A 14434-nucleotide genomic window follows, 5' to 3' on the forward strand; every position below is an offset into this window, starting at 1 on the left:
TATTAGCATCTTTCGGGATTGACAAAACCTTCCGGTTGTATCACATACAACCTTTCCTCAAGAAAATCGTCTAGGAAACAATGTTTTGACATCCTATCTGCAAGATTTCATAAATAATGCAGTAATCGCTAATATAATTCCAACAGACTCTTAGCATCGCTACGAGTGAGAAAATCTCATCGTAGTCAACTCCTTGAACTTGTCGGAAAACATCTTAACGACAAGTCGAGCTTTCTTAATGGTGACATTTACCATCATTGTCCGTCTTCCTTTTGAAATCCATCTGTACTCATTAGCCTTACGACCATCGAGCCGTTCTGCCAAAGTCTACACTTTGTTTTCATACATGGATCCTCTCTCGGATTTTATGGCCTCAAGCCATTTATCGGAATCCGGGCCCACCATCGCTTCTCCATAGCTCGTAGGCTCATTGTTGTCTAGCAACATGACTTCCAAGACAGGATTACGTACCACTCTCAAGTAGTACGCATCCTTGTCATCCTACGAGGTTTGGGAGTGACTTGATCTGAAGTTTCATGATCACTATCATAAGCTTCCACTTCAATTGGTGTAGGTGCCACGGGAACAACTTCCTGTGCCCTGCTACACACTGGTTGAAGTGATGGTTCAATAACCTCATCAAGTCTCCACCATCCTCCCGCTCAATTCTTTCGAGAGAAACCTTTCCTCGAGAAAGGACCTGATTCAAGAAACAATCCTTTATTGCTTTTGGATCTGAGACAGGAGGTATACCCAACTGTTTTGGGTGTCCTATGAAGATGCATTTATCCGCTTTGGGTTCTAGCTTATCAGCCTGAAACTTTTTCACATAAGCGTCGTAGCCCCAAACTTTTAAGAAACGACAACTTAGGTTTCTCTAAACCATAATTCATACGGTGTCATCTCATCGGAATTACGTGGTGCCCTATTTAAAGTGAATGTGGTTGTCTCTAATGCCTAACCCATGAACGATAGTGGTAATTCGATAAGAGACATCATGGTACGCACCATATCCAATAGGGTGCAACTATGATGTTCGGACACACCATCACATTATGGTGTTCCAGGCGGTATTAATTGCGAAATAATTTCCACAATGTCTTAATTGTGTGCCAAAACTCGTAACTCAGATATTCATCTCTATGATCATATCATAGACATTTTATCCTCTTGTCACAATGATCTTCTACTTCACTCTGAAATTACTTGAACCATTCAATAATTCAGACTTGTGTTTCATCAAGTAAATATTCTCAACATCTACTCGAATCATCTGTGAAGTAAGAACATAACGATATTCACTGCATGCCTCAGCACTCATTGGACTGCACACATCAAAATGTGTTACTTCCAATAAGTTGCTATCTTGTTCCATCTTATTGAAACCGAGGCTTTTCAGTCATCTTGCCTATGTGGTATGATTTGCATATCTCAAGTGATTCAAAATCAAGTGAGTCTGAACGGTCCATTTGCATGGAGTTTCTTCATGCATATACACCAATAGACATGGTTCGCATGTCTCAAACTTTTCAAAAATGAGTGAGTCCAAAGATCCATCAACATGGAGCTTCTTCATGCGTTTTATACCATTATGACTTACATGGCAGTGCCACAAGTAAGTGGTACTATCATTACTATCTTATATCTTTTGGCATGAAAATGTGTATCACTACGACCGAGATTCAATAAACCATTCCTTTAGGTGCTAGAGCACTTATTCAGGTTTAATACTAATCTTGATGGTAGAGGGAGCGTGCGATGTTAGATCACATCAAACTTGGAAACACTTCCAACACGTATCGTCAGCTCACCTTTAGCTAGTCTCCGTTTTATTCCGTAGCTTTTATTTCGAGTTACTAACACTTAGCAACCGAACCGGTATCTAATACCCTGGTGCTACTAGGAGTACTAGTAAAGTACACATTAACATAATGTATATCCAATATACTTCTATCGACCTTGCCAGCCTTCTCATCTACCAAGTATCTAGGGTAATGCTGCTCCAGTGGTTGTTCCCCTTATTACAGAAGCACTTAGTCTCGGGTTTGGGTTCAACCTTGGGTTTCTTCACTTGAGCAGCAGCTGAATTGCCGTTTCATGAAGTATCCCTTTGTTCCCTTGCCCTTCTTGAAACTAGTGGTTTCATCAACCATCAACAATTGATGCTCCTTCTTGATTTCTACTTTCGCGGTGTCAAACAACGCGAATACCTCAAGGATCATCTTATCTATCCCTGATATGTTATAGTTCATCACGAAGCTCTAGCAGCTTGGTGGCAATGACTTTGGAGAAACTATCACTATTTCATCTGGAAGATCAACTCCCACTCGATTCAAGTGATTGTTGCACTCAGACAATCTGAGCACAAGCTCAACAATTGAGCTTCTCTCCTTAGTTTGCAGGCTAAGAAAATCGTCGGAGGTCTTATACCTCTTGACGTGGGCACGAGCCTGAAATCCTAATTTCAGCCCTCGAAACATCTCATATGTTCCGCGACGTTTCGAAAACGTCTTTGGTGCCTCTACTTAAACCATTTAACTGAACTATCACGTAGTTATCAAAACGTGTATGTCCGATGTTCGCAACATCCACAAACGACGTTTGGGGTTCAGCACACTAAGCGGTGCATTAAGGACATAAGCTTTCTACTGATCGCATAATTGCTATTTTCAACTTTCAACTATATTTTCTCTAGGAACATATCTAAAACAGTAGAACTAAAGCGCGAGCTACGACATAATTTGCAAAAGGTCTTTTGACTATGTTCAAGATAATTAAGTTCATCTCATGAACTCCCACTTAGATAGACATCCCTCTGGTCATCTAAGTGATCACATGATCCGAGTCAACTAGCCCGTGTCCGATCATCACGTGAGACGGACTAGTTAACATCGGTGAACATCTTCATGTTGATCGTATCTACTATACGACTCATGCTCGACCTTTCGGTCTCCGTGTTCCGAGGCCATGTCTGCACATGCTAGGCTCGTCAAGTTAACCCTAAGTGTTTTCGCTGTGTAAAACTGTCTTACACCCGTTGTATGTGAACGTAAGAATCTATCACACCCGATCATCACGTGGTGCTTCGAAACGACAAACTGTAGCAACGGTGCACAGTTAGGGGAGAACACTTCTTGAAATTTAGTAAGGGATCATCTTATTTACTACCGTCGTCCTAAGTAAACAAGATGCATAAACATGATAAACATCACATGCAATCAAATAGTGACATGATATGGCCAATATCATTTTGCTCCTTTTGATCTTCATCTTCGGGGCTCCATGATCATCATCGTCACCGGCATGACACCATGATCTCCATCATCATGATCTCCATCATCGTGTCTTCATGAAGTTGTCACGCCAACGACTACTTCTACTTCTATGGCTAACGCGTTTAGCAATAAAGTAAAGTAAGTTACATGGCGTTCTTCAATGACACGCAGGTCATACAAAAAATAAAGACAACTCCTATGGCTCCTGCCGGTTGTCATACTCATCGACATGCAAGTCGTGAATCCTATTACAAGAACATGATAAATCTCATACATCACATATATCATTCATCACATCCTTTTGGCCATATCACATCACATAGCATACCCTGCAAAAACAAGTTAGACGTCCTCTAATTGTTGTTGCATGTTTTACGTGGCTGCTATGGGTTTCTAGCAAGAACGTTTCTTACCTACGCATGAACCACAACGTGATATGCCAATTGCTATTTACCCTTCATAAGGACCCTTTTCATCGAATCCGATCCGACTAAAGTGGGAGAGACAGACACCCGCCAGCCACCTTATGCAACTAGTGCATGTTTGTCGGTGGAACCGGTCTCACGTAAGCGTACGTGTAAGGTTGGTCCGGGCCGCTTCATCCCACGATGCCGCCGAATCAAGATAAGACTAGTAACGGCAAGCATATTGAACAATATCGACGCCCACAACTACTTTGTGTTCTACTCGTGCAAAGAATCTACGCAATAGACCTAGCTCATGATGCCACTGTTGGGGAACGTAGCAGAAATTCAAAAAATTTCCTACGTAACACCAAGATCTATCTATGGAGAGACCAGCAACGAGTAGAAAGGAGGAGTGGAGAGTTTGCATCTACATACCCTTGTAGATCGCTAAGCGGAAGCGTTCAAGTGAACGGGGTTGATGGAGTCGTACTCGTCGTGATTCAGATCACCGATGATCAAGTGCCGAACGGACGGCACCTCCGCGTTCAACACACGTACAGCCCGGTGACGTCTCCCACGCCTTGATCCAGCAAGGAGAGAGGGAGAGGTTGAGGAAGAATCCATCCAACAGCAGCACAACGGCGTGGTGGTGATGGAGGAGCGTGGCAATCCTGCAGGGCTTCGCCGAGCACCTACGGGAGAGGAGATGTGTCACGGGAGGGAGAGGGAGGCAACCAAAGGCCTTAGGTATGATTGCTCCTCCTTTTCCCCACTATATATAGGGCCAAGGGAGAGGGGGAGGGCGCAGCCTTGCCCCCTCCTCCAAGGAAGGGGTGCGGCTAAGGATGGGGAGGAGTCCATCCTCCCCAAGGCACCTCGGAGGTGCCTTCCCCCTTTAGGACTCTCCCCTTTTTCCTTTATCTTGGCGCATGGGCCTCTAGGGGCTGGTGCCCTTGGCCCATGTAGGCCAAGGCGCACCCCCTACAGCCCATGTGGCCCCCCGGGGCAGGTGGCCCCACCCGGTGGGCCCCCGGGACCCTTCCGGTGGTCCCGGTACAATACCGATGACCCCGAAACTTGTCCCGATTGCCGAAACAGGACTTCCTATATATAAATCTTTACCTCCAGACCATTCCGGAACTCCTCGTGACGTCCGGGATCTCATCCGGGACTCCGAACAACATTCGGTAACCACATACAAGCTTCCTTTATAACCCTAGCGTCATCGAACCTTAAGTGTGTAGACCCTACGGGTTCGGGAGACATGCAGACATGACCGAGACGTTCTCCGGTCAATAACCAACAGCGGGATCTGGATACCCATGATGGCTCCCACATGTTCCACGATGATCTCATCGGATGAACCACGATGTCAAGGACTCAATCGATCCCGTATACAATTCCCTTTGTCTAGCGGTATTTTACTTGCCCGAGATTCGATCGTCGGTATACCGATACCTTGTTCAATCTCGTTACCGGCAAGTCACTTTACTCGTTCCGTAACACATCATCCCGTGATCAACTCCTTGGTCACATTGCGCATATGATGATGTCCTACCGAGTGGGCCCAGAGATACCTCTCCGTTTACACGGAGTGACAAATCCCAGTCTCGATCCGCATAAAACAATAGATACTTTCGGAGATACCTGTAGTGCACCTTTATAGTCACCCAGTTACGTTGTGACGTTTGATACACCCAAGGCACTCCTACGGTATCCAGGAGTTACACGATCTCATGGTCAAAGGAAGAGATACTTGACATTGGCAAAGCTCTAGCAAATGAACTACTCGATCTTTTGTGCTAGTCTTAGGATTGGGTCTTGTCCATCACATCATTCTCCTAATGATGTGATCCCGTTATCAACGACATCCAATGTCCATAGCCAGGAAACCATGACTATCTGTTGATCACAACGAGCTAGTCAACTAGAGGCTCACTAGGGACATATTGTGGTCTATATATTCACACGTGTATTACGATTTCCGGATAATACAGTTATAGCATGAATAAAAGACAATTATCATGAACAAGGAAATATAATAATAATACTTTTATTATTGCCTCTAGGGCATATTTCCAACATACCCTACTTCCTGCTTGATTGATCTTGATGATATGAGTATTACAAGAGTTGATCTACCATGAGATCGTAGAGGCTAAACCCTAGAAGCTAGACTATGATTATGATTGTTGTTGTCCTATGGACTAAACCCTCCGGTTTATATAAACACCAGAGGAGGCTAGGTTACACAGAGTCGGTTACAGAGAAGGAGATCTACATATCCGAATTGCCAAGCTTGCCTTCCATGCAAAGGAGAGTCCCACCCGGACACGGGACGAAGTCTTCAATCTTGTATCTTCATAGTCCAACAATCCGGCACAAGTACATAGTCCGGCTGTCCGAGGACCCCCTAATCCAGGACTCCCTCAGTAGCCCCTGAACCAGGCTTCAATGACGATGAGTCCGGCGCGCGGATTGTCTTCGGCATTGCAAGGCGGGTTCTTCTCCAAATCCAGAGTACCTGTTGTAACGAGTAGTGTCCGGCTTCCCATTAATGTTGCACTCGTCGGCTTCTGTACTTTAATAATGGCAGTCTCCACGGGTCGAGCGAATGCGATAAGTCGGGGCATTTTTACATTTGCCACCCTAACCATGTTAGTAGATCGTCTATTAAAGAGACGGGGATCCTCAGATCCAAATCACACCATCTTCCCCAGGCAAGGATTCATCAGAGCGCGCCCAAAAAAAGCCATCCCATCATGGCCGGTCGCCGCAGCTCCTCCTCTCGCTCCCGTAGCGCTAAGCCAGGTGATTGGAAGAAGTGTTCTGTATCCCATGGCCAATTGGTGGAGTTGCAGACCCAGAGGTTTCTCTCGCCTGCATATCTTGTCCCCCTCCGAGCCGGACTAGCCACTTACATGGCGGGGAGCAAGCAGAGAGTTTCCCCAACCCATCCAGGGGGAGCGAGTATGCCTTGTCCCTTACTTGATGAGGGGCCTCAGATTTCCAATCCATCCGTTCCTCCGCGGGCTCCTAGAGTACTACGGCCTCCAGCTGCATAACTTCACTCCTGCTTTCATACTGCATATCGCAGGTTATGTCACCCTTTGCGAGCTATTTCTGGGCTGCGAAGCTCATTTCGAGCTATGGAAGAGGCTATTCTGCCTCGTCCCTCGCAATCAAGAGGGATCAATATACCAAGCCGGTGGAGCCGAAGTATGGCGCATCGCCGGAACCGGATACCTATCCGGCACTCCGAAGAAGACATCCAAAGACTGGCCTTCGGAGTGGTTTTATATAGAGGACGTCCCCCTTCCAGACCCTATCCGAGTAGGCCTTCCTGAGTTTGCCAATGCCCCACTGAAGAAACGCCGCAGCTGGCGTCCCTAGAGCCCCCAGGAGGAAGATAACAATGAGGTCCTTTATCTGATGGGCAGGATAAAAACGCTGGCCAAATCAGGATTGACAGTAATCGAGGTTATGTCAATATGCATAATGCGGGGGGTGCAGCCACTCCAGTATCGGGGGAAACCCGTGTGGCACTTCAATGGAGAAGACAATGCCACCCGTTGTGGTCGTAAAGGTCCGGACTCTGCCACTGCTCTGGCGAAAATACTATCACATTTCTATAAAGGAGAAGAAGAGGAGTTTCTCCGCATTAAGCCACGGGATGGATTTTCCATGTACAACCCCCCAAGCTGGGTGAGCTGCTATCTTTTACTCAACTCTATTCATTCCCGCGTTCTGTCATCATAGATATTTACCTTGCTAATTCATAGGAGGAATTGTGAAAAGCCGTGAGGAAGGTCCACAGCCTGTCTCCACAGCCAGAGGACCCCAACCGGGCCCTCGACCCCGGACTTGAAGAAGATCCAGACATATTTGTGGAGCTCGTCGATAGGACGTTTTACCAGTTAAGTTGTGACGGTACCTTGGTGGCCATCATAGCTGATTATCCTGGCCTACTCCCTGCATCGCATGTAAGTAAAACTGGAGTCCTAAATTCCAAGAAGGATCCTTTGCGCCTTACCCACCACACATGTATTGTGTTTTACAGGGAAGGCCATCGGGGCGCCGTGCCGAACCCGCGGTGACTCGCCAACAAGGGGCACCGAAGCCGGGTAGGCTTAAAAGGAAGGCGGTCAGGACCGATACGTCGTCGCAGAGGTATGATTAAAAACTTGCTTCGTGATTATCGTCTTTAAAATATAACAATGTCCATGGTCCCTTGGTAGAAAAAGCGCTCGCCGGACTGTGTCTGGAGAGCCTGCCGGCCACGCCTCCACAAGACGGACTTCATAGCCGGACTCAGGGGCGGAGGCTAACACGGGGACAACGCCGGACTATCCTCCTACAGAGGATGCGCATAGAATATCCGCTACAAATTCCAAAGTGGAGAGCGCCATGAATCCCAGGCGTCGACGGGCCGTACTCTGTGACCCTAATTTCTCTGAAGAGGCGTTCAATGCCTTCAACTCAGGAGATGCGTACATCCGAGCTGCTCAAGGTGGTCTTGCTAGAGCCACGGACCAGTATTTAAAGGATATACGGGTAAGAAAATCTAATAATTATGTATATCAGTAGCCCCTGAGACCTGAAATAGTTGGCACAACTGATTTAAGGATCATTGTATGCATAGGTTCTTATAGAGAACAACACCCATTTGTCCCAAGAGCTGGAGGAGTGCAAAGCCCAGCTAAGGGCCACAGTTGCCAGAATGGAGGAATCTAAGAAGGCCTCATCTGGTAATACTTGTCAAAAAGAATGTGATTACGTGTACCAGTTAGTATTCGGCATGCTTGTGAATCTAACAATAGATTCTGCAGATAATCCCGGAGGGAATCTGGGGATCGTACAAGAGGATGAGCAACAAGCTAAACGACAGCTAGAGGCTGGCGAGCGTGTGCTTACACGGGTTAGGCGGGAGAAAAACGATCTCCAAGATGCCAATACCAGGCTGGGCGTTGAATTAGAAGATGTTCGGGCCCAGCTTGCTGACTCCGTGAAGGAGAATAAGAGGCTTCGACGCGGCATTTTTAGTAAGTGCTTGAACGAACCTTTATACAGTTCAGCGAAGAAACGTGCTAACAGAGTTATGTCTGTAGATATGCTGACAGGTCGTCCCGAAGAGGAGATGCCCCGATCCGCAGGCGATCTTCTGCAAGAGCTCTCACAACTGCACGAACAAGTTCGGCAGATGATGCAGGGTATTGCCCAGGCCTTGTGGCCATCCGCCTCCCTGCCAGGAGGCATGGGGGAGCTTGTAGAGATGCTCAAGGGAGCGCGACGGCGCATCCGATTATGGAATATATCGGCCTGCCGACAAGGTGCGAGGGAAGCCTGGGCCATGGTGAAGACGCGGTACACAAAGGTTGACCCGAATCACATGGCCGAGGTCGGACCTGTAGGGTCAGATGGGAAAGTGAAAGTGCAACTATCCCTGGGTGGTTTTGGTAATTCCTAACAACATATATCTCATTGAGCTAATGCTATTTCAAGATAAATATTTCAGAGAAGCTCAATGATTGGCATGTCATGGATGAGAAAAGTGGATCCCTCAAAATGCTAAGGACAAAAGGATTGGCTCAAGCTCAAATCTCAAGACTCTACATTTTCTATTTTAGTGATCCAAGATCACATTGAGTCTATAGGAAAAGCCAATACTATCAAGGAGGGATGAGGTGTTGCTTAATGGCTTTCTTGCTCAAAATGCTTAGTGATATGCTCCAAAGCCCTCAACTACTTTCTCACATCCACATATGACCTAAACCAAAAGTCAAACTCGGCCCCACCGATTCTTTCTATCCGGCGCCACCGAGTTCAGATGTCATAGCCACTGCCACAAACCCTAGGCAAATCGGTCTCACCAATAGGGATCTTGGTCTCACTGAGATGGGATTGTAATCTCTCTGATTCCCTTCGTAACGTTTTGGTCAAACTGAGATGAGCGATCGGTCCCACCGAGACTGCAATGCAAACTCTCTGTTTCCCTTTCGTAACATTTTGGTCTCACCGAGATGAGCAAATCGGTCCCACCGAGTGTGCCTGACCAACTCTCTAGTTAGCTTATTACCAAAATCGGTCCCACCGAGTTTGTGTAATCGGTCTCACCGAGATTACATTATGCCCTAACCCTAACCATATTGGTCCTACCGAGTTGCATGTCGGTCCCACCAAAAATCCTAATGGTCACATTATTTGCTAAATCGGTCCGACCGAGTTTCACGATTTAGTCCCACCAAGATTGGTAAAGTTGTGTGTAACGGTTAGATTTTGTGTGGAGGCTATATATACCCCTCCACCCACTCTTCATTCATGGAGAGAGCCATCAGAACATGCCTACACTTACAACATACATTTTCTGAGAGAGAACCACCTGCATTTGTGTTGAGGTCAAGATATTCCATTCCTACCATATGAATCTTGATCTCTAGCCTTCCCCAAGTTGCTTTCCATTCAAATCTTCTTTCCACCAAATCCAAATCCTGTGAGAGAGAGTTGAGTGTTGGGGAGACTATCATTTGAAGCACAAGAGCAAGGAGTTCATCATCAACACACCATTTGTTACTTCTTGGAGAGTGGTGTCTCCTAGATTGGCTAGGTGTCACTTGGGTGCCTCCGACAAGATTGTGGAGTTGAACCAAGGAATTTGTAAGGGCAAGGAGATCACCTACTTCGTGAAGATCTACCCTAGTGAGGCAAGTCCTTCGTGGGCGACGGCCATGGTGGGATAGACAAGGTTGCTTCTTCGTGGACCCTTCATGGGTGGAGCCCTCCGTGGACTCACGCAGCCGTTACCCTTCGTGGGTTGAAGTATCCATCAACGTGGATGTACGATAGCACCACCTATCGGAACCACGACAAAAACATACGTGTCTCCAATTGCGTTTTCCTTCTCAAACTCCTCCCCTTTACCTTCATATGCAATTGTTTTACATTCTGCTGCTATACTCTTAGAATTGCATGTGTAGGTTGATTGCTTGACTTGTGCTAAGTTGCTAAAATCTGCCAAGAACTAAAATTGGGAAAAAGCTAGATTTTTATTTGGTCAAGTAGTCTAATCACCCCCCCCCCTCTAGACATACTTTCGATCCTACAAGTGGTATCAGAGCTTTGGTATCTATTTGCTTTGATTTCCATAGCTTTTGGTGGTCATAGCCTTGGTTTCACAACCTAGGAGAGTATGGTGTCTAGCGAGGGAAATTACCACCGTAGAGGTCCTTACTTTGATGGTACTAATTTTGCTAGTTGGAAGCATAAGATGAAAATGCATATTCTTGGACATAACCCCGCCGTTTGGGCTATTGTGTGTATTGGCTTGCAATGTGAATTCTTTGATTGGAGAGAACCGAACCGTGAAGCTACCGCGGAAGAGTTGAAGATGCCGCAATACAATGATCAAGCTTGTGATATCCTCTTCAACGGATTGTGCCCCGAAGAATTCAACAAAATCAGTCGTCTTGAGAATGCAAAGGAAATTTGGGCTACTTTGATTGATATGCACGAAGGTACCGACTCCGTCAAGGAATTCAAGTTGGATGTGCTTCAAAGTCAGCTTGACAAGTTCAAAATGAAGGATGGTGAAGGTGTCGCTGAAATGTACTCTAGGATTGCTCTTATCACAAATGAGATTGCCGGCTTAGGAAGTGAAGAGATGACCGACAAATTCATCATCAAGAAGATCCTGAGAGCTTTGGATGGAAAATATGATACCGTGTGCACATTGATCCAAATGATGCCCAATTACAAAGATCTCAAGCCAACGGAAGTCATTGGAAGAATTGTTGCTCATGAGATGTCACTCAAGGATAAGGAGGAGCTCCACAACAAGTCAAGTGGTGCTTACAAAGCCTCATGTGAAGCTCCCACATCATCAAGTGAGAAACAAACCTTCAATGAAGAATTGAGCCTAATGGTGAAGAACTTCAACAAGTTCTACAAGAGTAGAAGCAAGGAAAGAAGTTCCAAGTCAAGGTCCTATAATGACAAAAGATCTTCTAGTCGTGAGCGTAATTGCTACAATTGTGGAAGACCCGGACACTATTCCAATGAGTGTACGGCACCCTACAAAAGAAGAGAAGATTCTCCAAAAAGAAGAAGTAGAATAGAAGAATCACCATCAAGAGAAAGAAGGAGTAGATATGATCGTTATGAACGAAGAACATCCCGGAGAAGCAAGGATTGAAAGGAAGGACAAGTCATCAAGGAGCTACACAAAACGAATACATCAAGCTCATGTTGGTGAATGGGTATCCGGCTCCGACTCCGACAATCACTCCGAGAGAAGCTATCACTCCGACTCCGAATATACTCAAGATGAAGGTGTTGCCGGTCTAGCACTTGTGTCAACCAACTCCTACGACATATTTGATTCACCAAATGAAGGACTTGGAAGATGCTTCATGGCTAAAGGCCCAAAGGTATCACACCCCCCGTATGTTGATTTCAATAGTGACGAGGATGACTTGTTAGGTGATGATGATTTACTTGTTGACAACTCTAGTGATGAATACTATGTTGAAACGTCAATTAATCATGCTAATCAAGATAAAACGAATGACAATGATAAGGAGAAGATTGAGCTCCTACTAAAGAACTAAACACTCTTAAGTTAGCTCATGAAACTATCTTAGGAGATCATCGAGAACTTTTAAGGACTCGTGAGAAGTTACGCTTTGAAAAGCTCAACCTTAAGCAAGAGCATGAGTTCTTAAAGGCAATCAATGATGATCTTCGCAAGAAAAGTTCTTCTTACATTGCCAAGCATTTACTCTTATCTACTTACATGCCTCAAGTCAAGTCTAGTAACAAGAACAAGAAAGATTCTTCCTCTAGTAGTAACAATAATCATGCTAAATCCAATGTTGTTGCTTCTAGTAGTTCTCTTGATTCCACTAATGATTCTCTTAGCCAAGTTACACTTGAGCAAGAAAATAGCTTATTGAAGGGAATTATAGAGAAAGGTGTTTACAAGAGCCTTGACGGGAGTAAGCAATTCAAGGAAATTGTACGCAAGCAAGGAAGGCACCGGAAGAACCAAGGTGTTGGTTTTGAACGAAAGTTCAATGCCAATGGAGTTGAGTGGGAAGAAGATCAATACCCCAAGATGAAGTTTGTTCCTCAACAAGAGAAGTATGATCCCACTTCTTTCAAAGGGAGACAAGCTCAAGATGATCTTCTACCACAAGACCACAAGCAAAAGGGCAAGGACAAGCTTCAAGAGGAGATTGATGCATTTGAAGAAGCTCCTAAGGCCTTGGTCAAGTGGGTTCCCAAGACTTCATCAAGTTCGACTATGACTCCAAGGATTCCCATCAAGATGATGTGGATCCCGAAGAAGAAGAACTAGAGAGTTCTTGAGGGTGACTCTGCCAACATACTTCACTCTTATCATTTTGGCGAGGACAAGTGCAATCAACTTCCACATCTTGCACTAGTTCAAGGAGTCACAAACCCTCTTGTTGGTAAGACAAGGGACAAGGTAACCTAATGCTTTCATGGACATCATCTTGTGTGTGCATCACTCTATGTCTATGGATATCCTTGTTTGTTCCTTGTGGGACTAACCCGTGTAGGTATTGAAAGTGCAACTCACTCCAAAGGATTGCTCCAAATGATCTACATCAACATTGAGCATCCACATCTTCAACACCTACATGAAGTCATCATCGACAAAACCCAAGGTTAGTTCATCCCTCTTAGGGGGATCTCACATCTAGGGGGAGCTTTACTCAAAGAATTGAGCCAAAGCAACTCTAATGGTGTGAAAACAACAATGCTCTATGTAAAAGTGGTAACCCCACTTGTGCTTAAATGATGAGTATGACCTATGATCAAATGTTCTCATTTGACTCCTAAGTCAATATACTCATATATAGATGACCTAGTCATCGCCAATTGCTTGATAGATGCTAGAATTGTGTGTGCATGCTTTGTCACATATTTCATTTGCCATTTTATTGTGTGAGCATGTTGGTTGCATATTTTACTCATTCGAGGACATCCACTTGTAGCTTTGATTGTTTGGTTTCTTTTTCTTTTGCCAAGTGGATGGACAAGAATGCCTAAGAACCTTCTCTAGCTATCTATGCTTTTCTTGTCTCAAACTCTATTCATGCTATATCACAAAGTTTGAACAAGTCAGATTCGAACCACTCTGTGTGAGGAGCACTCGGAGTCCCCGATTCGTCATAGACTTAAAACTTCCAAAACCTCTTTGTGCATTTCGGTCTGACCGATTCAACCTTTTCGGTCATACCGAGATCACTAAGTTGATCTAGGTTTTCAATCTCGGTGCAACCGATTTGAACTTTTCGGTCACACCGAGTTGCAGTAACTGCTTGTAGTAATGCATCTCGGTGCCACCGAGTTGTTCCACTCGGTCACACCGATAGGGTCAGGCTATATATACCCCCGGGCCAAAATTTGGAATTTTTTCCGAAACCCTTCACCCGCGCACAACCTGCTCTACCTCGTCGGTTCTCCGGATCGTCCTCCTCGTCGCCAGCGACCTCCGGCCGCTGGTCTCCGCCGCCGTCAACGGGATTCTGTTCCACCGTTGTCGCCGTAGCAAATCCATCGCTGCATTAGGGTATGGATTTGAACTTTGTGCTATTCTTAACTCCGATTCCTAGCACATTGCATTGCCATGAATCTTGCCACGTTTGAAATCTTCCTATCCAGCAAAACTACTCCGTAGATTAGTCTTGGATTGAAAATTTAGGGTTAGGTTTCCGCCAAATTCATCTT

This window comes from Triticum dicoccoides, chromosome 6B (genome assembly GCF_002162155.2).
Source record: "Triticum dicoccoides isolate Atlit2015 ecotype Zavitan chromosome 6B, WEW_v2.0, whole genome shotgun sequence".
In the NCBI taxonomy this organism is placed as follows: domain Eukaryota; kingdom Viridiplantae; phylum Streptophyta; class Magnoliopsida; order Poales; family Poaceae; genus Triticum; species Triticum dicoccoides.